This window comes from Pagrus pagrus, assembly GCF_965226575.1.
Source record: "Pagrus pagrus genome assembly, chromosome: 1".
Classification (NCBI taxonomy): Eukaryota; Metazoa; Chordata; class Actinopteri; order Spariformes; family Sparidae; genus Pagrus; species Pagrus pagrus.
The window spans coordinates 31,197,749-31,219,254 of NC_140185.1; the positions used below are offsets into that span (position 1 = coordinate 31,197,749).

Consider the following 21,506-nt stretch of genomic DNA (forward strand, 5'->3'; position numbering starts at 1 on the left):
GCAGTGCGTGTGTGTGTATGTGTGGTGAGGTGCAATCAATTGATCAGACAACCTGTTCACTTTATTTATTGCATTGGTCAATGTGGAGGTGATTGTGGAAGGAGGTCTGTTGCTATTTGTTGTGTTGAGTGTTTAAGGGTAGCGGCTGCCTGGCAACAAGTTCACCCTCAATTTCCTAAGAACAAAACAAACAGAACGTGAGACAAATATGCTGCGTGTGCAGAGCGAAACCTTGCCTTTAATTCCCTCACCCATTACAAAAGTAACTTGTTTCCATCCACCTGTGGTGATGATAGTTATGTACAAGTTGTAGTGATTAGTTTCAAAGTCATTACAGTGGAAAGCAGATAATTATTACAAAGCTCTTTGGGGGAAAACAAGTTTACTTCTGGCCTCATGCATCAGTGGTTTTAATTAAAATGCAAAGAAGTTCTCAAATGATTCATCATAATTTAGAGAGTTCCCTTCTGCTTTGCTCCTCCACAGTTTTGCTTGGTTTTTAGTTGGAGCAGGCACCTTTGTTGTGATCTTCCAACCTCGACTGGCGTGCAGCGTTCTATTTTGTTCTTTCTATTTCTGCAACAATACACAAGAGCTTTAAGACAAGGCTTACAATTAGTATATGTTAACAAGGGGAGGCTACACGTTCAATGAACAGGCTAATTGCTTTTTACCCTCATGATCTCTTGTTGTATGCTCTCCGGCAAATGAAACAGCTGCTTAAAGTCAGAATAACAGAACACATTCTCACTTGTTGAAATGAGTAACCCTCAGCTGCGAGTGCCTTGGACAGGTGAAGGTGATGGGCAGCGTGGAATATCAGTTATTGTTGGGTGTAATGTTGGAATAATTAGATATTCCTATATCCATGTATAGATATTTTCACTTAATGACAATAATAATAAGGGTTTCACTGTTTCTGCAAACAAACAGGAAGCTTGATATTGTGGTCATCTGTGATTCTCCGACAGGCATATTCAGTGCGAGAATACCAGCTGTGAATACGTGTCTATGAGTGAGTGTGTGTGTGTGTTTTTATGAAGCCTATGGATGAAGTCCAGAGAAAGGCCATCTGTTACGATCTCACCTTCTCCCTTTCCAAACCCCTGTTGTTAACCCTCCCACGGCCTCCTCCTCCTCCGTCCCTCTCAATAACCTAACTAACTACTGCCCGTCTGTAAAACAAATGGAAATTACATGCTTTACATATATGTATTACCATAACGGGGGCTGACTTTGGGTTGGGAGTTATTATATAATACTTGGTTAGCATTTATGCTAATACAAAGGCAACTGGGTTTGTTGTTGTTGAGATGTTTTTGCGAGTTGGAGATTTCATCACTTCTACATCTCATCCACTGATCCCATCTTCAAGACTCAAGCAACAAATCTAGTTGCAGTTCATTTTGGGTCTTTTCATTCAGGACAACATATGGGAGAAATATTTTAAACTGGTATTTCTAGCTTTTATTATTTTACTCGCATAATACATTGCCTCGTGGTAACCCGTCGGCTCTGCCTGAGGCTGGTGCTGCTTACACATTGAAATCATGACAGGGAAAAGCCATTTTCTCTCAATAAAAAATTTAGTCTCCTCAAAGCTTATGACAAACAATGAGAAACAATCATGGCTGCCAGAGACGGAGACAGAAAAGAAATGCTCAACGGGAAAGAACGCTATAATTTATATAGGGTACTGAATTATCGTATATTTGAATTATATGCAGCACAGCAATTTAATTTGTATAGTAATTTGTAAAGGCTTTGAAACACTGTACTGTATTTCAAAACAGTGATTATGAATTCAGCAGCCTAAATAGTTAAGCTGTTTGCTAATTAATAAATATACAAATGTCAATTTGGATTTCAGTCTGCATGAAAAATATATATTAAAAAATAAAATAAACAGTTATAAGTTTCCATTGTGTCATAATGTTACCATTCAATCTTTTATAAATGATTATCAAGTTATTCTCGTCCGTATCACTAACTTTCCTGTAACACAGCATTGCTAAACATTTAAACATGTATGAGGTTAACTATTTCTAAGACATTCATAGTAAAAGACCTGCCGTTGCTCCATAAAATTTGCAATATGATCCTGCAGTGGTTTTGGTATCAGTGTTCAAAATACTTAACATCTATCTATGAAATTTATGTTGCGCCGATTAGGTAGTTAAAAACTTTAGCAGGTCCTACACAACACTCATTTTGGAAGATACTTAACAAAGCTTTAAATGCAGACACCAGCACTAACACATGCACTGAGTATCCCAACAAGTTGCCTGCAATCACAGTTTCAAAATAACAAACCTCTGAAAAGATTTAAAAGACTCATTTAAAACCACAGTCCATTAAACCATGACCCTACGAAGAATTCCCCACAACATTTAAAGTAAAAAGCTCCACAGACACTGAAACACACAGTATGAACATACATACTGGGGTATACAGTCAAAAGAGACTTGCGCAGGTTGTGTCAGGCCAACAGCCATATTTGATTATCCAAGCCTGCCGTGAGTTAAAGACATCCTGTGACCTGAAAGAGTGAGAGTCTTCACAGAAGATTACTGTTTAGTTATTCATCATGTTAGTCTGGGTGACTGAACTTGAAATAAAACTTTCACTTGATGTTTAATATATTGGGAGCGAGGGTGAAGAGAAAAAGATAATGGTCATAAATCAACATTCTAATGAGCATCGAGTGGACTGAGGTTAAAGTACATGAAGTGCATATGTTAAAGGTGCCCTGTGGAGGTTTCTTGCTTTTTAAAGTTTCTTACCAAAACACATCATGTGTTTGTCTAACAAATGTGTTGAATGCATTTCCATCTTCATTAAACATTTATGAAATAACACTTAAGAAAATACATTATAAGTCCTGCATTCACATCTGTGTTTACTTGCCTTTCTTTTCTCTCTGTTTGCACTGTACTTTCATTACTGCTCTCTAATCTAACTCTAATTTGAATATCTGTTTATACATTTTCTGTGTGTATTGCTTGGAGGGGGCTAGAGCTGCATTTAATTTTACATTCCTTTTGATAATGACAAATAAACTATTGAACCTTGAAGCAGTCTTCTACTTTTCTATCTTTATTGGCTTATAAGTGGAATTGTATGAAATGCCCACATGCTCATCCATGTCAATGTGCATCCTCTTGGTATGCAACAAATGAAATGGGGACCTACTTATAAAAACATTGCTCTATAGCGCTACTAGTGATTTTAATCTCCACAGGGTACCTGAAAGTGTTTTTTTATCTTTGACATAGCAGTGATTTTATTTTCTTTCATTCTATACTTCAGGGTAAGAGCAAATCTTGTGGAAGCAAGTAGAAGTAAACAAGCCTAAACTATTACTGCGGTAGCACCTTAACAAGTTCATTAATGCTGTAGTTTGCATAAAAAATATATTTGTAACCGCTTTAGTAGCACATAAAGTAGGGATACTTTTTTCTTAAGTTTTTTTCGTTGACAGTGGATCATTTACCTGTATGAGAAATGAGTAAAACGACTCCTCGGCTCTTTAAAACGTTTGAGCGTCTTTCAGCTCGATGTTAAACTCCTTGGTTCGCTCTCACGAATCTCATTAGCTGCATTTTCAGCAACAGCTGACAGCTGTTTACAGTGAAAATGCTACAAATCCTCATCACGAATCATACACATCTGCTGTACTCCACCTGCCACATTTAGCAACTACAGAGCCAGCCATGCCCCTCAGGAGTTGGCAAACTCCAAACACAGAGTTTAAAGGAGGGTGAAGTTTGGACTTATATTTGCCAGGCCGCCGGAAAGACAACTTCAAATGAGGACTAATCTTGCTCTATATCTGCTAAGTTACTGTTTTTAAGTTACAATTAAAAATCAGTTGTTGCAGGTTTAATTTAAGCTAAACACCTGAAAAAAAAAGAAAAGATATATAATAAAAGTTCAATTCCAGCTTTAATAGAAGTTTGATGGCTACTCAAGCTTTTACAAAGTGACTGCAGCATTTTATTTTATTTAAACTTAGGTAACTTAGGGACACATAATACTTAACAAGTTTGCCACCACACTGCTTTACGATTTAAACTACACGTTACATAAAGCCATAATTAATGTACATTCACCACAAGCCTTAATCTCAGCTAGCAATCACATTGATTTTCAGTAAATGCTACTGCTAACGTACGTTAACTTTACCTTGTTGTATCGTGTCGCTCTGTGGACTGGATGAATAGACTGGATGTTTTCTGTTGCGGGGCTGCAGTATTGACAAAGTACCGTTGTGGTAGGCTCATTCCGTCTTACAACATCTGTGTACTGTGTTTCCTTTTTGTTTCAACTCGTAGTGATCCCACACTTTGGACATTTTCTGTTGTAATTGCTGGGCTGTTTCCTCTTGTTTCCCCTCACTATTTCGTTCTCTCTCTTCCTCAATTATTGTGCAATACACGCCAGAACTCACGTTCACGTTCACAGCGTATCAAAAGTGCAACAGAAATAATCATCCTTGCAAAAAACAGTGGGCTGTATAGTTATCCGAGAAATCTTTTCATTCCTAAGTGGCTGCAAACTTCAACACTTTTCCATCACTACTGCTTCAGTGGTGGTTTGGCTGTGCTCATCAGGTAAGTTGCTATATATAAACAAGTTTACATACAGTGTGTTCCTCCTGACTGGGACAGGTAGTTCAGGTACTCCACTGATTGTCTCCCTGGTTGCTTTGAATCATCCCCCTCACCTGCTCAATAACAAGCCAATTCACTCTTTGACCTGCTGGGTTCCCATACATCAGCTTATTTGTGCCTGTAATTACAGGCTCCAGTAAAAACCATTGGCCAGGAATTGTCCTGTAAATAACCACAGAAAGTGCTGTATTGTCACAGCAAAGTCAGTAAAGAGATTAATAACACGAGCGCACGCTGTAGAAGTCCGTGATAATTGCTCTCTGGGGGAATTCAACTTTGTGTACGTGTGTATAAGAGAGAAAGGGAGGGATGGGAAAGACGGGCTATGAATACGGTGAGAGCAGCTGCAAGTAAATCAAAGCAAAGCCACATTTATCACCGAGGCTGAAACGTAATTAGCCTGTTGTAGCGAGGGCAGGCATATTCTCCAATGACAGACATATGCACAGACGTTTACAGCTTCATCCCAGCCAGCTCCAGGAGCTTATACCATTAAGCAACACATCCCTCATCTAAAGTATGCGAGGTGTACCAGTACATGTTTGGTTTGTGAAGTACAGCACATGTGTCTTTCTGTGCACTCTGCAGTATTGTATGTGCTAATTAGACCTCTGCCCTTCAGTGAGGTCTTTTTTTTTGCAAAGTCAGGTAATCTGTGGTCTAGATTGAGGTAAGAATTGCACATTGAGCATGAGGTACAGATGTTTAAGAGTTAATCACCTGCATGGATGTCAGTGGATGGATCTCGAAGGACACAGGTACAACTACTAAATGTGACTATGTAAAAGTTTGCACTCACTCTAAAGGAAGTTGGTCCCATGGGCGCATTGATCGTCCCAATGGAGGCTTTTGACCATGTGGATAGCACAGATTAGAGCAGCCTCTCTGCTGCTGTTGTACTCCTTGAAAATTGCTGTTGAACTCTCATGGAGGAATCAGCAGTGAACTCATCTGGCACAAACTGTTATTTTTGAGGAATGGTTTTGACCTTTTAAAACTCAGTGGATGTCTCGGCTTTAAACCTGGCATGCAGTCCTGCTGCAGTCACATGCATTTAAGCCACGTCAGCCCTAATGTGGATTAATGTGACCCCACCGTTTATGTGTTCGGAGCTTCTAATTCACACCAGCGTTAGCTAAAGGTTTGCCATTAAGAAGGAGATGTGATACAAAGTTTAAACTACTTTTCTTGGACACTTAAGCCCAGGTCTTTGAATTGTTTATACCCAGGCTTACTTCTTTTAGCCATGCTAGCAGGTCTATTGATGGCATTGTCAGTCTTTTCTTTGGTTCATTGTCCCTTGACTGACTTTGGTGATGCCATGCGATAGACCACATTTACATGGCAGCCATTTTCCTTGGACAGAACGCTGGGATGCTCAAATGTGGTACTGCTGTGCTGCAAATCCTAGAACTGTAGATAATCTGACACATTTTTAGAATTTAACCACTTTTCTGATTGATAAGCAGCTGAAAAGACAACGGATAGTGAAAATCTGGAGGGACTTCATGCCATATTTAAAGGTAAAGCAACATAACATTACCATTCAACTACTCCCTCTCCAAAGTTACTGTTTGATCTGAAGTAAAATGCACTAGATCAAACTGTAATCAAACAGTGATGTTGACTAGGAAGTGGCTGAATGCTAGCGTTAGCTAATGGGTTATTAAATATGTTGTTTCACATTAAAATATGGCCCAATGTCCCTCCAGATTTTAAGTATCTTTCATCTTTTCAGGAGTGGTGAAATGATAACAATGTTTTTATGACTTGCAATGTGGAAAGCAGCAGGACAACGCTATCCCAGCATTTGAGCTTCCCAACCTGAGCGTGATGTCAGAGTAAAATGGCCACCAAGTGAGTATGATCTGGCAACCTGTCCAGGGTGTACTAGGCTTCTCGGCAAATGTCAGCTCCAGCCCCCTGTGAACCTGTAAAGGATGAGCGGTTACAAATAATGGATGGATGGACTTTGTCGTTCCTCTGACTTTTCCTCCAGTTCCATCATGAGGTTCACTTTTATGGTTCAGAGTGAAATATTGTGGAGCTATGAAATAGGCTACCCTTTGGTTTTCAAGCTCTCTGGAGTATACATTTTAAAATTTTAAAAGTTAAAATTTAAGTTCGGCCAATACTTTGGTTTATGACCAAATAGTTGCCAAAGTCATGACATTCCCAGCAGCCTCATCTGTATCTCTTGGTTAGTGCTCATTAGCATGCTATCATTGCCAGCAGGAATAAGAATGACTGTTGACTTTTAGTCTTTTTAATTTATTCCTGCTTGGTGTTTACAGGGAAAGTGTTGTTAGTGTAATTGGATCATTTACACTGACTTTTTGTGTTTGTGTGACGCAGTCGTAGCCCAGACAAGGAATCGAGAGTTTTTAAGTGGAACTGAAATGTTTTTGACAGGCCGAGACCTTCACCTGACATCAGTCCAACTGAACTTGTATTTCATCTGCTGAAGGCAAAACGCTCCACAAAGGCAGCAGTACAATACTAGAAAGGCAATGAAATCCTGGAGTTAAAAAATAGCCGACTGTGTATAAAAACACAATTCATCTCCCGCTCAAATTAAAGCTGAGAGTCAGCACTTTAACCTCAAAGTCATTTCCGAATAATTTCCGAATCTGGAATGCTGGAGTGCAGAGCCAGAACAATGAAAAATGTCTTACTGTCCTGCCCTGGCTACACTGTATATAAGTATATCGGCTATAAATAAGCCCAGAAGAAGAAAAACTCCTCTCAGATATATTGTGTAGAATATAGATCTATTTTAAAAAATCTCCACACATACAGCCCTTTAGTTTTTCTACCCACTCATATCAACTTTATTTTTCATGACTTTTGTGAACCCTGAAACTAGAAAATGCAAATATATGTCTTGCTCAAGGCAACTGACTGACATTAAGTGGCACTTCAAGAACTAGCTCCCAGTATTTCCACTGATTTACTTGGGATTCAGATTTGTGGGTCTACCTCTCTAGACTTGGACCTGCTGTTATTCTTCACATCCTTTGCTTTCAGGCATTTCATAGAAGTAACTCAACCATAAGCTTATGGGGCTCAGCCTAAATTCAATGAGTAGCATGAGTGTTGAAACAGAACTTGCTTAATAGTTAAATTTAGTATGATTTAGGTTTAAAACAACTGTAGTTTGAGTGTTTTATTAATGTTGAATTGAACAACGGTACATGTTGACTGTATCACAAACACTCGTCTCTTTTTCTTCCTCTATCATCCCCCTCTCTCTCTCATGTTGTTTGAGGGAGCACCGTTCTCAGCAGTAATACTGACTGATGCCACATCAGGCGCCGACAGCCGCTACGGGGGCCCCAGTACATTTAGCGGCGCTTTTATCTCCCAGCATGCTTTGTGCTGTTGTTATCTGGCGTCTGCAGCCTGCTGCGAGACTAAACAGTAAACAGGAAGTGCTGCGATGACACAGCCAATGCCGTAAACGCTATATTGTGGAGAGCCTTTGCAGCGCTCGGAGCTAATTTTAATGATAATCAGCTATGCTCTGTCTCATTGTTGACGCATCAGGCACCCACACCTGAGAGAGGCAATAAAAGAGAGAATAAGGGAAAGCTGCACTACTGCTACCACTGCTAACACTGGTGTGTGGAAATGTGGCTTTTGGTCTCCTTGTTGCCAGTGTTTTGATGGTGTTTCTAAACCTTGTGTCATGACACTGAATGTTTGCACGTGTCTTATTTAGATGTAGTTTCTTCTAGTGTGTGTGTGTGAGTGTGTGTGTGTGTGTGTATGTGTGTGTGTGTGTGTGTGTGTGTGTGTGTGTGTGTGTGACTCAGCCACTAGTATAAGTCACATGAGCTGAGGACAGGAATGGAAATCCACAGGTTGTCACCTCTGGGCTCATGACTATTCTTTGGTGACTGTCTGTGAGAGAGAGAGAGTGAGAGAGCGCACACACACACACACACACACACACATACACATACACAAGAGTGAATTATTCAGTGGCACCGCTGCCCAGAGGTGAGGTTCACTCACCCTCGCTGGTCACAAGTTCTCAGATTTTACGTTCCTGTTGCAAGCCAAAGGGCTGATTCTCAAATTGAGTTTTGGGTCCTCATTTGTGAGGTCACATCATGCTAAATCAGCTCACACATATTCAGAGCCTCACCATGGAGGTGAATTCAGGTGATGTTGTAGTCGCTGATGGTGAGACTATACCACAACAGCAGGTAGTCATCAGGTTCACTGGACTTGTACCTGCTACAGTTATAATTACAGTAATTTTAATCCATATGTTTTTGTGTTGTTTTCTATTAAAGGAATAGTTAAACATTTTAGTAAATATGTGTATTGATTTGTCTTTTTGAGAGTTAGATGAGAAGATCGATACCACTCAGCTCTGTGTTTATTCAGTATTATATACTGTATCTATAGCTTAGCTCACCACAAAGGCTGTAAACATGGGATAACACCTAGCCTATTAATCTCTACAAAAAATTTAGTGTAAAACTATAATTTGTGGCTTTATGGAGTATGTGCTGGACTATTTCTTGGCTGGGAAAAGTGACTTCATAGAGTCTCAGCTGGTTTACTGGTAACGTCACTGTGATGACATGATGCCATGCTGTAATGGTCTACTTGTGACTCAACTATTAATCACATCGGATGACATAGAAAGTTCTGCTGCCATTAACAAAAAGCCACGTGATTATGAGGTGGTCGACCAGATGGTGAAAATGTTTTCACATCAAACAATGGTCCAGTCAGACCCTCTCAGACAAACCAGATATTAATCATATCATTGCCATTGTAACGTGAGAGTTCATTGGTGGTGACTGGACTGCTCTCTCTGAAAAGAGACAGCAGGATGGAGACGGATAACTTCTTGAACAAAGTTTTCACGTTTACAGCATGATACTTCACAATGTGCACACACTTCCCTAACTCTCACACACACGTCACTGACGACAACAAATCAGGAGCCAGCAGGACTTGGACTAAGTTAAATGCAAGAAAACCAGAGAGGCAGATTCAACGGGTCACTGTCACTGCATGTACAGTAAATATGTAAATAATAACTGTGTAAACATAAATATACAAATAGCCAGCTGTTTACATTGTAAATATATTTTTTTTGCAAATTAACTCAAACCTGTGAACCAACTTTACCTCTGCAATATATGAATTAACTCTACTTATGAATCTTACACTATGGATAGTGGCCAAACCGTGTAATCACATCATCACGTAATGCACTAGTCGAGCTTTTTTGGCTTCAAAAGGAATGAATGAGGCACCATCTCCAACACTGTGTCAATATTTTATGTAATGTCCTTGGTAACATCCTGGTTGTCCACACAATCTCCATTTTGGACCATAACAAGGTGTCTTGATTGGTTGTCAATGAACGGTCTTCACATCGCAGTGTTTTCTGGGATGTTTCAATGCAAGTAACTTTGCAGAAGTCAGAGCTGATTATACAAACTTGCCTAAGTGATGTGGGACCTGAAACACAGGTGTCGAACAACATGTCAACCTGCTTTCCTGTGATAACAATCAAGAGAACAACTGTGAAGCCACATGGAGTTCCCTTCATTCATTTCCCATTGTGCATTACAATCTGACAAATCGCTTCCAACTCCAAACTGACGGCTAATCACAGTTAGTTAGGTTGTAAGCAGAAGCAATTGAGACAATTCTGCGGCTAGGCAGCGTGAGCAGCAAGAATGATGATTGTGATCTGAGCTGTGAAATATTCCATTCAAAAAAGACAAGCGGGTTTCAGGGGAGCAGGACAGCTTGTCGTCTGGGGCCTGACATGCTGTTTTCTGAGGATAAGCTCTCGGCCCATTAAGGTTTTAAGTGTAGAGCCTCCTTCACTCGGAAAACATCCAGGTTCACCTGTCAACAGCGAAGATTATAATTAGCTGAGTGAGGCAGCACCGTACTGTAGTTGAGTAGAGACAAATTGCTTCGCTGAATCAGAATTCTGTTAGTGTGCATGTAATCCAAATGCTAAACAGATGCTCTTTCAGTATTATCAAATGGCTTTTTGAGTGAACCACATCACATCATTATGAAACCCAAAGGCAACAAAACAAAATGATAGTGTTGGATTTTTGAATTGGATGAATTGTTTATTTTACCGTCAGCGTGTTCCACATCAGCACCATCCCCATCTATATTATGTTGATGTTATTGTTATTATTAATATTACAGTTTTTATCATTATTATTGTTTGTAGTCGTAGCCTACAGTGTTTTTCCTGCTCTGCTATATCTAGGAAACTACACTACCCTGGAAGTTTCACAAGCTTTAACTGTATCAAACTTTTAATTAGTGTACAGTAAAATATCTTATTAATGACAGCTGAGGCCCCAAAGTTAATATCTTGTCAATGTTACTGCAGTGATATCTATCTAGTCTTACATTTCCATTTATATTTCTTTTCTCTGTGCATATGTTTGGCATGGAGATATATATATATATATATATATATATATATATATATATACATATATATGTATATATATGGGAGAGATTTTTTGCAGTATTAATTTTTATCCACTTGGCATTGAAGTGCAATTAAGCAAAGCAACTATAGAAGCACATTCCCCAATGGCATTATATTAATAAACCATACTTACACAAAATGAAAGATGTCATGAATGCAAATACTTTTGAATGTGCACTGCATTAATAACTGTTTCAAGTTTCTTCAGGTACGACTTAAGTGCAACAGCAAAGTTAGACGAGTGAGAGGGAAGGACTCAGTAAGAACCACTGACTGCTATAATGTTGAAATTATTCATGTACAGAGAGATCATGTATTTAATTCATGCTGTTATGTTTGGAAGTGTTAAGAACGTGTGTCTTAACCAGTAGCTGTAGAGCTAAAAGACATTTTCAACAATCTAGCGGAATAAAACCACAATAATTCCTGCATCTAATCCCCACCTTAGTAAAACATCGATTCAGCTGTTTTCAGCAATACCAGAGATGGATTTCTCCCATAAATTCTTGGTGCATTACAGGCCATGTATTGTTAGTGTGATGTGAAATGGGCAGTAATGTCAAGAGCTCCACATTTGTTTGCTTGGTATACTATACTTTCCCAACTTAATATATAACAAAAGTGACTGCTGAAAAATATATCCGCTAACTGATAGAGTGTGATTTATTGAGTTTAGGACGTCAGCTGGTCCCTGTTGTGTGTAAAAGGTGTCTGGCAGAGCAGAGGGTTTTTTTTTTTTATCTGCAATGCAGCAGTTGGGCGAATTGAGGAGAGGACTCTGACTCTGCCAGGGACTTAAACACCCTCTGATTGATCCATTGCATCTCTCTCGACAACTTGCGACCCACAGAGCTCTCTCTAAAACTGGAGGCTGAAATCCAAGCAAGCTGATGGTGTTTTGTGATCCTGCACGACGAACAAAGAATAAACACGAGAGTGCAGGAAATCTCAACCAAACACAACCTTCATCTTGACCCTGACACTCCAACATTTGTATTAAATCTTCACAGATTCACCAGCTTTCTTCATTTAATCGGGTCTCAGCAGAGTCATCAGCTACCACCAGTGTTTAGACTCCATGGGGGATTTTTCTTGCTGCTGCTCAAGGCAGATGCCAAAATCTCCCTGTAGAGTAGAAGCGCCAAAGACTTTCTGACAAGACTCAATTATCACATATTGTCTGCTGTAATAAAACATTATCTTTACTTCATTCACTTGTCTCTTCCGTCTTTCCGTCTGTGAACAGATTTCTGTCAGTGCGATACCGTTACAACTTTGCAAGATGTAGTCGCAAAACTTTACAGGTGAGATGTTGAGATCAAAATGAAGGACAATTTCAGGTCTGATGTAATAATGTAGTAATGACTACTCATGGGTCAGAATGTGAACATGTTGACAGGTGTCGTGGCTGGTGTGATCCCAACACTCTCCAGGTCATTCTTAGGTTCAATTCAATTGATCAGCTGTTCAGTGAGGACTGACAGTACATGTGTTTTGCTCAAGTTTTTCAGCAGTTGTAATTCTTCCCCAGACTGTAAAAGTGAGTCTTCAGGATGGAAAAAGAAAGATTCTTTTTTATGACTTTTGCAGTCTCCCTTGGGCATTTCATGTTGTCCTACAAAACATTTGCTTTCTCGAGAGAGAGACCAGGGCTCTCCTGGGAAATATTTTTCCTGTGTTCTGACAGGAGCAACATCAATAAGACTGAATCCTTCAGAATAAAAGCGCCATCTCTACTGCCAAAATAAACTTACATTTTGGACAAAAAACTGGACAAGTTATATGTTGGACCAGGTTGATACTTTATCCATACACTGTCTCTTTCTGTGAGCGTTTCAGAATTTCTACTGGTCCATATTTGATGGTGACATTTTGTGAGTAAAATAGCTTTGAATGTTAATACATAAGTGACTTTCAGATTGCACCTGCTGGCCTGTATTAACTCCTCACACTGTTCTAAGTAAAAGTTGTTATTTTTAAAGTTTTCTAGTTTCTCCCTCATGGTTCTCAGTCGTTACTCAACTTCAGCTGCAGAAATTCTTCTAAAATATTTCAAAAACTACTTGATGGATTGCCGAAGACATTCATGGTTCCTAGATGATGTATCCCGATTGCTTTTGTGATCACCTAACTTTTTTTTGCAGGGCAACAGGCAGGTTGCAACTTTCCCTTATCCAGTAAAATATCTCAAAAGCTCCATGTTGGATTGCAGCAAAATTTTGTACAGACTCTTGACTTTGATGAGCTGACTTTTCCCTTAATTCTACCTGATGTTGAAATTTGTGGTTTTGGGTAAATTATCTCACATCTGGTTCAATGACATTTGGTAAAAACGTTCATGTCCCCCTGAGGATCTATCGTCACAACTCTGATGATCCCTCACTCTTCATATTGCACCATCATCAGGTTAAAATTTCAGTTCGTCCAATTCTTTGACATTCCCATCAGCCTCAGCTATACTTCCAGTTCGCAGATGATACCATGCTAACATGCTAAACTGAGATGGTGAACATGGAAAACATAAAACTGCTGAACACCAACGCTGAGCATTGTCATCCTTAGCGTGTTAGCATTATGACATAAGCATTTATAACAAAGGACAGCTGTGCAGAAGTACAGCCTTACAGATTTACTAGCATGGTGGGCAACTCCTGGTCTTGTTTCCCTGATGAAAAATTGGGAAACAGTAATGGCTACGGTAAACAGAACTGGATCTTTTATACAATTAAATCTTAATGGACCTCTGGAAACATGTCCCTTCATTCACGTCAGGTGTGAATTTACTCGAGCGCAGCTTTCAGACTTCATCATCGCTGGATGGGTGATAGGGTGTGAAAAATATTCCACGACCATCATTACTCTCCCTTGTCTTTTCAATCCACAACATGTTTTCTTTGTTATTTTGTAGACCCCCAGTAACAATATTACATTCTCTCTGGTTCACCAGGTGCTAATATGATGAAAATGTTAATCCTCTCCTATAGTGCTGAAGGCAGCGTGAATTGATGCCAGCTGTGTGTCGACAGCTGTGTGATCTGAGTCCTCTACTTTAATGTGTTCTCTCTCTTCTCAACATAAATGAAAAGATATTTTCCTTCAAGCTGATGGTCATGTGCTAGATTTAATGCTACATCAGCCCACGGCTATCTCTTTATGCTTCAATGGAAGGATTTTAACCACCAAAGGGCTATATAAAGGCCATCTGCCTGTCTCATCGGTGCCAACTTTTCCTGTGTTTCTTCCTCCAGAGGATAAAGGTCTGTCATGGGAATAGTTGTACAATATTTTTGAGTCTTCTGGGTCAAGATGAACTCTTGTTTTTTTAGGTATACAAACCTTGTATCTTCAAAGGTCACAGGTGCTCAGCAGCTCCGAATTTTGTGTTACCTCTGCAGATCAGAAAACAAAACAAACAGCAAAAGTGTATAGGTATATTGACAGGCCTAGCCAGATGTACGGTTCACGGGCTCTGGGCTTTATGTAGAGCAGTGGCCAACATGATAGAGGGGGGAGGGGAGTTTCAGTTTGGTAGGAAAAGGTAAAATAGCAATAATATTGGCAGATTGGAGGAAAAAACTAAATGCAGTTTTACTAGGGAGCAGTAAAGTTGGAACTGAAGGTAGTTAGAAATCACTTATTTAGAAGAAGTTTGTATTGGCTTGGGCTCTGAGGTTTTTAGGAAAGCTGTTTCAAGATAATGATGTTTAATCATCATATTCAGTTTTCAGCCTTGACGCTGAAACAGCAAACAGTCCCTGGACCTGAGACTTATAATGGATTGTCGGTCAAAAATGAAATTTTTTGAAATGCATTGAAAAGAAAATGTAATAATTTGTGAACTCTGTCTGTTTTTCTCAAAAGCCTTTCTGTAAAGTCCATTACTGTTTGGACCTGAGCTAGTGCCAGGTGAATAAAGTGTAATCTTTGTTTTGTTGCAGTTAAGCAACGAAAAATGTTGAACTCCAGGTGGCGTTATAGAGTCCTTCTGGTAACTAAAAATGTATTTAAGAAGTTGTTTCTTCAAAGTGCCATAAACATTCTTAAGTTTGTGATTCATGAGTTTTAAACCATGGACATGATATGAACTGTTTTTAATGTGTAATGTGTGCTGGTCTGTTTGTCTGTTTTATTAACAGCTGGTATGTTTTTATGTTGTTGTTATCTGTATCTGGACAACCTAAGACAAATTTCCACCCTGGTGGACAATAAAGGTTTAATCTATTGTATTCTATTCTGTTCCATAATCGTCCATTATCTGCCTGACAAGAACAAAAGATTAAAAAATGGCAAAATATGTGGATAAAATACAAAGAATACGACTGGACCAAGAGGTGATCCCTGAGGTACACCACCAAAGGAGCGAGCAAGGAATAACAGCCATTTGTCAACTTGCAGAAAATTCTATGAGACAGATATACTTTAGAGTTTATCCTAAAAGATCAATACTGTCAAATGCAGCACTGATATTAAGCAGAAGCAGCATGTAACAGCCACCAGTCCGTCCACCAAATGTCATCAAAATGTCAAACGATGGTGATCTCTGTTGAGTCAAAGTTGCCGATAACAGATACAGGTATTAATCACAAATATTTTTGTTTCCTGCCATGTCCAAGAACTGTGCAGGCACTACGTTGTCTGCGAATTTGGCATTGAAATAATAATAGAGATGGATCAACAGTATATTCTATATGGTGCAACTGTTTTGGTTTTTATTTTTTCCAATAGTGGTGCAATGGCTGCTCAAAGTACATAATATGGGACACAGCTATAGGAGAGCTCTTCACATGTGGACTGGGACCAAAAGTGTCAGTAAATCTTTCAGAACAGATGGTGGTACATTGTCAAATGGGCTAGAAGATGGATTCATATGTAACAATAATATCTAAAAGGTGGATTAAGTTAACTTGTCCGGGAAAAGAATCCTGAATTTTGTTATGTTCGTTTGCAATCAGTTGACAGAAATAAGCAGGTCAGACATCCTTGAGTAGCCGGGAGCTATTTCAGAAATAACAGATGCACATCAAGTTTGTTTCCCTTCTAATCAGCACTTGGACTGACTGGACTTGAATTTTAAATTACGCTATAGTATCTTCATAAAGAATGATTGACAACTGTAACAAAACTTGTTTTGAACAGCTCAGTGGAATTTAAAGAAGCAATGCTTATTAAATCTGTATATATGAGAATATTTTGCTAAAAAGTAGAGAGTGTCAGTTAAATCCACAATAAAGCGAGAAAAAATAACATGATTAATCAAAAACATGGATGTCTTTAATATGGAATGTGTTTAATTTGAATGAAATAGTAACCACTGTGAGCAATCACGATCAGAGAGAGGCTGAACCACAGAAAGAAATGGACGATATTTGTTACACAAGCTTGAAGAGGCAAAGGCTGGAGAGAGGAGAGGAGGGTGGGGGATGGAGGTGGAGAAGACCTCAGGAGTCTTGGCTAGCTGTCCCTTGGCAGCTGAAAGCACAAACGGGAGCAAAGGATCTCTGTTTTCCAGAGAAGGCAGAAAGTGGGAGAGTGATATACACAAGAGAGGAAGGGATGGAGAATGAAACTGAAATGGAGCAACGGCAGCAGGCATTGTTGTTGTCGTACGGAAATGGATTTTGGTACTGATAGGCATTAATTATGACAGAATTATATATATTTCCAGACAAAACTAATTTACCATAGTCTCAGATCACAATAACACTTGAACTGAGCTGTGTCAAATTCTACAATAAATGACCATTTTCTCTGATATCTTTGCCTGAACACAAGCACTGCAGTAATTGGAGAGGATCATTTGGGTCAGATTGGCTCAACACTAGCTGAGGATGCAAGGTGCGGTTACTTCTACCGCCGGCAGGGGGCGATCAGCAGCCACGCACACACACACAAACAGCATCAGCATCTGCGCCCCCCTCTCTCCCCTCTCATCCAACCCCCCACCTGCAGGCGCTTGCGCAGACGACCGCACACATCTCCCAACATCCCACCTCTCTCCCATGTGACGGAGAAGGGGAGAGAGGGAGGGAAATGTGATTTCGCTAGAAGGCCAGACAATTAGTGGCTGTTGGAGGAACGCATGACACACATCTCAGCTGAGACGGGAGAGCAAGACTGACAGAGGGAGGCAGACTCACGCACAGAGGGGGGAGAGAGCACAGAGGGGAGGGGTGGGGGAGAGATGGCTTTTATTTGGAGCTTAATCAGCACCAAGGCTGGGGGAGTGGGTGAAATGATGTGGACCGTCATGTGACACTCTACCTGCAATGTTTTCATTTCACTGTGTCCGTCTTCATTTGTCCCTGTCAACGCGAAATTAAAGCCTCAATTAGCCAAATGTCACACAAGGACAGATTAGAGCAATTGGCTAAAATTGCCTCTCCACCGTCGGACTGTCATTTTGTCGCGAGGTTAAGTGTATTTTTTACTCTTAAATAATTGATTTTTTGGTTCCACAGCTGTGAATCCCAGCCACGTGCCTTTGCATGACGCTGATGGTGTTTTAATACAGCAGATTACATCTTTGACTAATCTGCGGCGCGGATGAGCGATCATGTATGACGACATTTCCAGTGAGAGACGTAATTAGATGATGTGTGGCGTGTGTGCGCGGATGGGAATAGGTGCTCTGTGGAGACTGGAGGCTGGCTCGGATTAGAAAGTGCGCGTTTGACGGAAGGAGATGAAAGTGCGCTCCTCGTGCCCCGCGGGCATGCCCAGAAACCCGCGCGCGTAAAAAGCAGTGGCGCACGCGCATGACAAAAAGCACGAGCCCCTGACGAAAAATTAAAGCAATACCCCTGAAGCCCAACATTGTTCCTCAATGTGCGGGTCTGCGGTGCTCAAGGTTTATTGACCTATTACATCACTGTGATGTTTCCATCGGAATGTGTAGGTTTTTTTTTTTGCGGTGCTGTGATCACACAGTTATTCACACACACACACACACACACACACACACACACACACACACACACTCTTTTTCATCCTCACTCACTTCCCCATCCCTGTTTTTCTTTTTTTCTTTCACTCAGCGCGCAAGCCCGTGTGTGTGTGTGTGTGTGTGTGTGTGTGTGTGTGTTTGGGATATCTTGTGTGAGTGTGTGTGTGAGAGAGAGAGAGAGTGAAAGAGAAAGCGAGCGAGAGAGAGAGAGAGAGTTTGGTACAGGGGAGGGAGAGACATTCTCCAGCCGTGGAGCACAGCCTCAGTCTGGGCAGCCAGCAGCAGCAGTAGCGCTGTCTGCCTTCCCCATCAGCGCCACCGCCACCCGTCTGCATCCATTTTTGGACTAGACACCCCGTGCTGTGACACTGTCTACGAGCTGGGGTGTGTGTATCTGCGCGCGCGCGCGTGTGTGTATGTGTGTGTGTGCGTGTGTGTGTCAGTCGGGGAGCAAATAAAACCCAGCCGCTTGTGGCGTTAAAAGGCAGCATCTTCGGCCCCCCCATAACGCGAGCAGGGGGGAGCGCACAGCAAGAGGAGCGAGAGAGAACAGAGGCGGGATGCAGAAGGTGGCATGGAGGAGAGGTGTGTGTGCGTTTGTGCGCGGAGGCAGGGCAGTGGGATGTGGCGTCTGACGGACGCGGAGAGATGCTGTGAGCTCTGGTATTAGCAGGCAGCTGCGCACCGAGCCGCTCTCTCCCCTCCCTCCCCTCCCCGGCTGCTCTCCTCGCACCGACCATTCGCTGAAACCGGGGAATCGGCTCCACACGGCTCGCTGTGCTCTCTAAAAGCTGGCGTCCTGCGCGGGGATTTGACACAACCAGGTATGTGCAGCGGCGGAGCCCGTTTGGGCGCTGGATGCCTGTTTGCATGGCGGGGAGGGGGTGGGGGGGATCTTAACTGTTTGACTTCATCCTGTATCTTCTTGTTGCTTCCCTCCCCTCCCTCTGTGGCCCTGTCAGTGGATTAATGAAACGTTATTTGAGAATGGTGCGGTTAGATGGAGTCATCTGTCCATGTAGCTGAGGTGAAAATACACAAAAGAACAGGTGTCAGTGTTATTTCATCGTTGTGTTGTCTATTCTTAAAAATCCACGTCCGATACAAACACTGTCGATTCCACAAATGGCCCATTGCTCTCATTCACACCTCTCCTATGTTGTTATGCACATGGACGCATGTGAGCAATGCTGTTGTTTCACACTGGGCAAATGCGATGAGACTGCTTCTCGTCCTGCCGGCCAAAGAAATGGAAATATTTTGATTTATGAGGGGAGACAATCTGTTGTGATGTTGGCTGGTGTCCTAGGGCTGCAGGCAGATATTTCACTGTTGGGAAAATACACAGGTTAGGAGAAGGGAGGTAGAATGTAGCTGAGGATGGGCGTGAGGGCAATACGATCCGAGGATGCACACACCCTCACACGCTCATCCCCCCCGCTGGGGTGCTCCGCTCGTCTCTCAGAGAGCACAGAAATGCATGCTTAAAAGCAATCATGCACGGAGGCATGCATGTCGCACATGTGTGTGCACGCACGGCTGCACACACAGGCGCGCACACACACACACACACACACACACACACACACACCCACATGTGCACTAATCCACACTGGGCAATAATCCACAATCATGTGTTCTGGAGACATGACGTAACACACGAGCATCTCTCATACACTTCTAAAGGTTTGCATAAAATATTCCCTGTATAGTCTCTGACAGAATGATAAGAGAATGAGCAGCAGATCGCAGCATGTAGTATAATTACCAGCAGTATAATAACCTCCAATAGGCATACTTGGGTTTTTATGAGGAGGAAAGAGCAGATTGTACTATTGTGAGAAAATAGGTTAGCATGCCTCCAACTGACACTCATTTTCATTCAAAGGAGAGTGGCAGAGATTTGTACGACTGTGAGAAATGGAGTGTGTTAGAGTGCCCTGCTCATTGGATGCATTAGGAAAAAGAGTGAAATTGGTCCCAGGGCAGTAATGCAGGGCCTGGGGAAGCAGAGCCTCAGAGCACAGGGAGTGGGTGTGGTTGAGGTGCTCCCCCTTTCTCTGGAGGTTTCTCTAGTCTGACTCACAGATGGGAGGGGCAGTACCTCAGGACCACAGGAATTCCCAGGTTTTCTTTCAACATTTTTTTGGGGGGTGCTCAAATTCATCCAAGCAAGTTGATTGTGGAGCAAGTTTTTTTTACAACATAGCTGTTGAGTAACATACACTTACACATGGATATTAGAGCAGTTCGCTAGCTTCTGAACTATTAAGAAACATGCTTGACTATGTCATGTTTATGTCTTAAAACCCATTAATATTATGTTCCAAGTCAGTTGATGTATATCTCAACGATTGCAACCAATTAAAGGGACTATGTGTGTGTGTGTGAGCACATGCTGCTGAGATAAGTTCATTGTTTATGACTCATTCTATTATAAAAACCAATAGCTACATCCACTATCTCTAGGTGCTATAGAATGACTTCTATTACATTGAATCTGCTTATATTAAGATGAACAATAGAGGAGCTACTGCAGATCAAGATAACCCAACATGTAATATCATTCTCACATGCTCTCGTCATGCTTGCTCGGAATAAATGATACCATTTCATTTGTAGCCCACACGCACGAGTGGGATAAGGTGATCTAGTTATCTGTCATCCTTTTTCTCCTAATTCTTGCATCATTACCCCCTAATGGGACGATACAGGCGATACCTCTTGGGTATTATCAAGTCATTTGCCTATCAACTCTAGCTCTAGAAGTGGGTGAATGCTTCATTTGTCAAACCTTAACATGCAGATGTCAGGATGTTGGCTCTGTTAAGAGAACGGCGGCTCCCTAATAGGTAATCAACACTCATTAAACACTAGTACTCTCTTAGTGTGACTCGTCCAGACAGAGTGCAGCACAGTGTTTTGCTACAGTAAACAGTGACATATTCTAGATGCTGGCAGCCATGATTGTTATGGATCAACTGATAGAGTGTTTTTAGGGTGATGCCGTTTTTTCACATCAAGGAGAACGATGACTGATATTTTGAACCGATAAACATTTGCAGTAAAATAAAGATCTTAGCCTGAAAACCAGTGACGGATTTTATACAATCTATTGTATACTATCCAATCTGGAGGTGCTTTACTTGCATATTTCCATTTTCCACTCCACTTCATTTATTTGATAACTTTAGATAGTAGTTCATTTGCATATTCAGATCATTCAGTGTTGATAGGCTGATACTTGTGACATGTAACCAATAAGATGTTGTTGTGGGCGGGACATCAATTGGGACCACAGAATGGTGACTGCAGACAATGGAAGGATGCTGCATCAACCAAAGTATTGCATTTTTAAATTGATTTACTTTATCGGCAATCGTACACAAACAAC

General features: G+C 41.1%; 1 protein-coding gene across 2 annotated transcripts in view; it reads left to right on the forward strand.

Moving 5' to 3' along the window:
• Positions 1-18,233: 18,233 nt before the first annotated feature.
• Positions 18,234-21,506, forward strand: part of unc13c (unc-13 homolog C (C. elegans)) — a 105,603-nt gene continuing 102,330 nt past the window's right edge. For both annotated transcript variants that reach the window (XM_084351471.1, XM_084351472.1), the window contains exon 1: positions 18,234-18,936. The gene's annotated coding sequence lies outside the window, so the exon portion shown is untranslated. The remainder of the gene's footprint in view (positions 18,937-21,506) is intronic.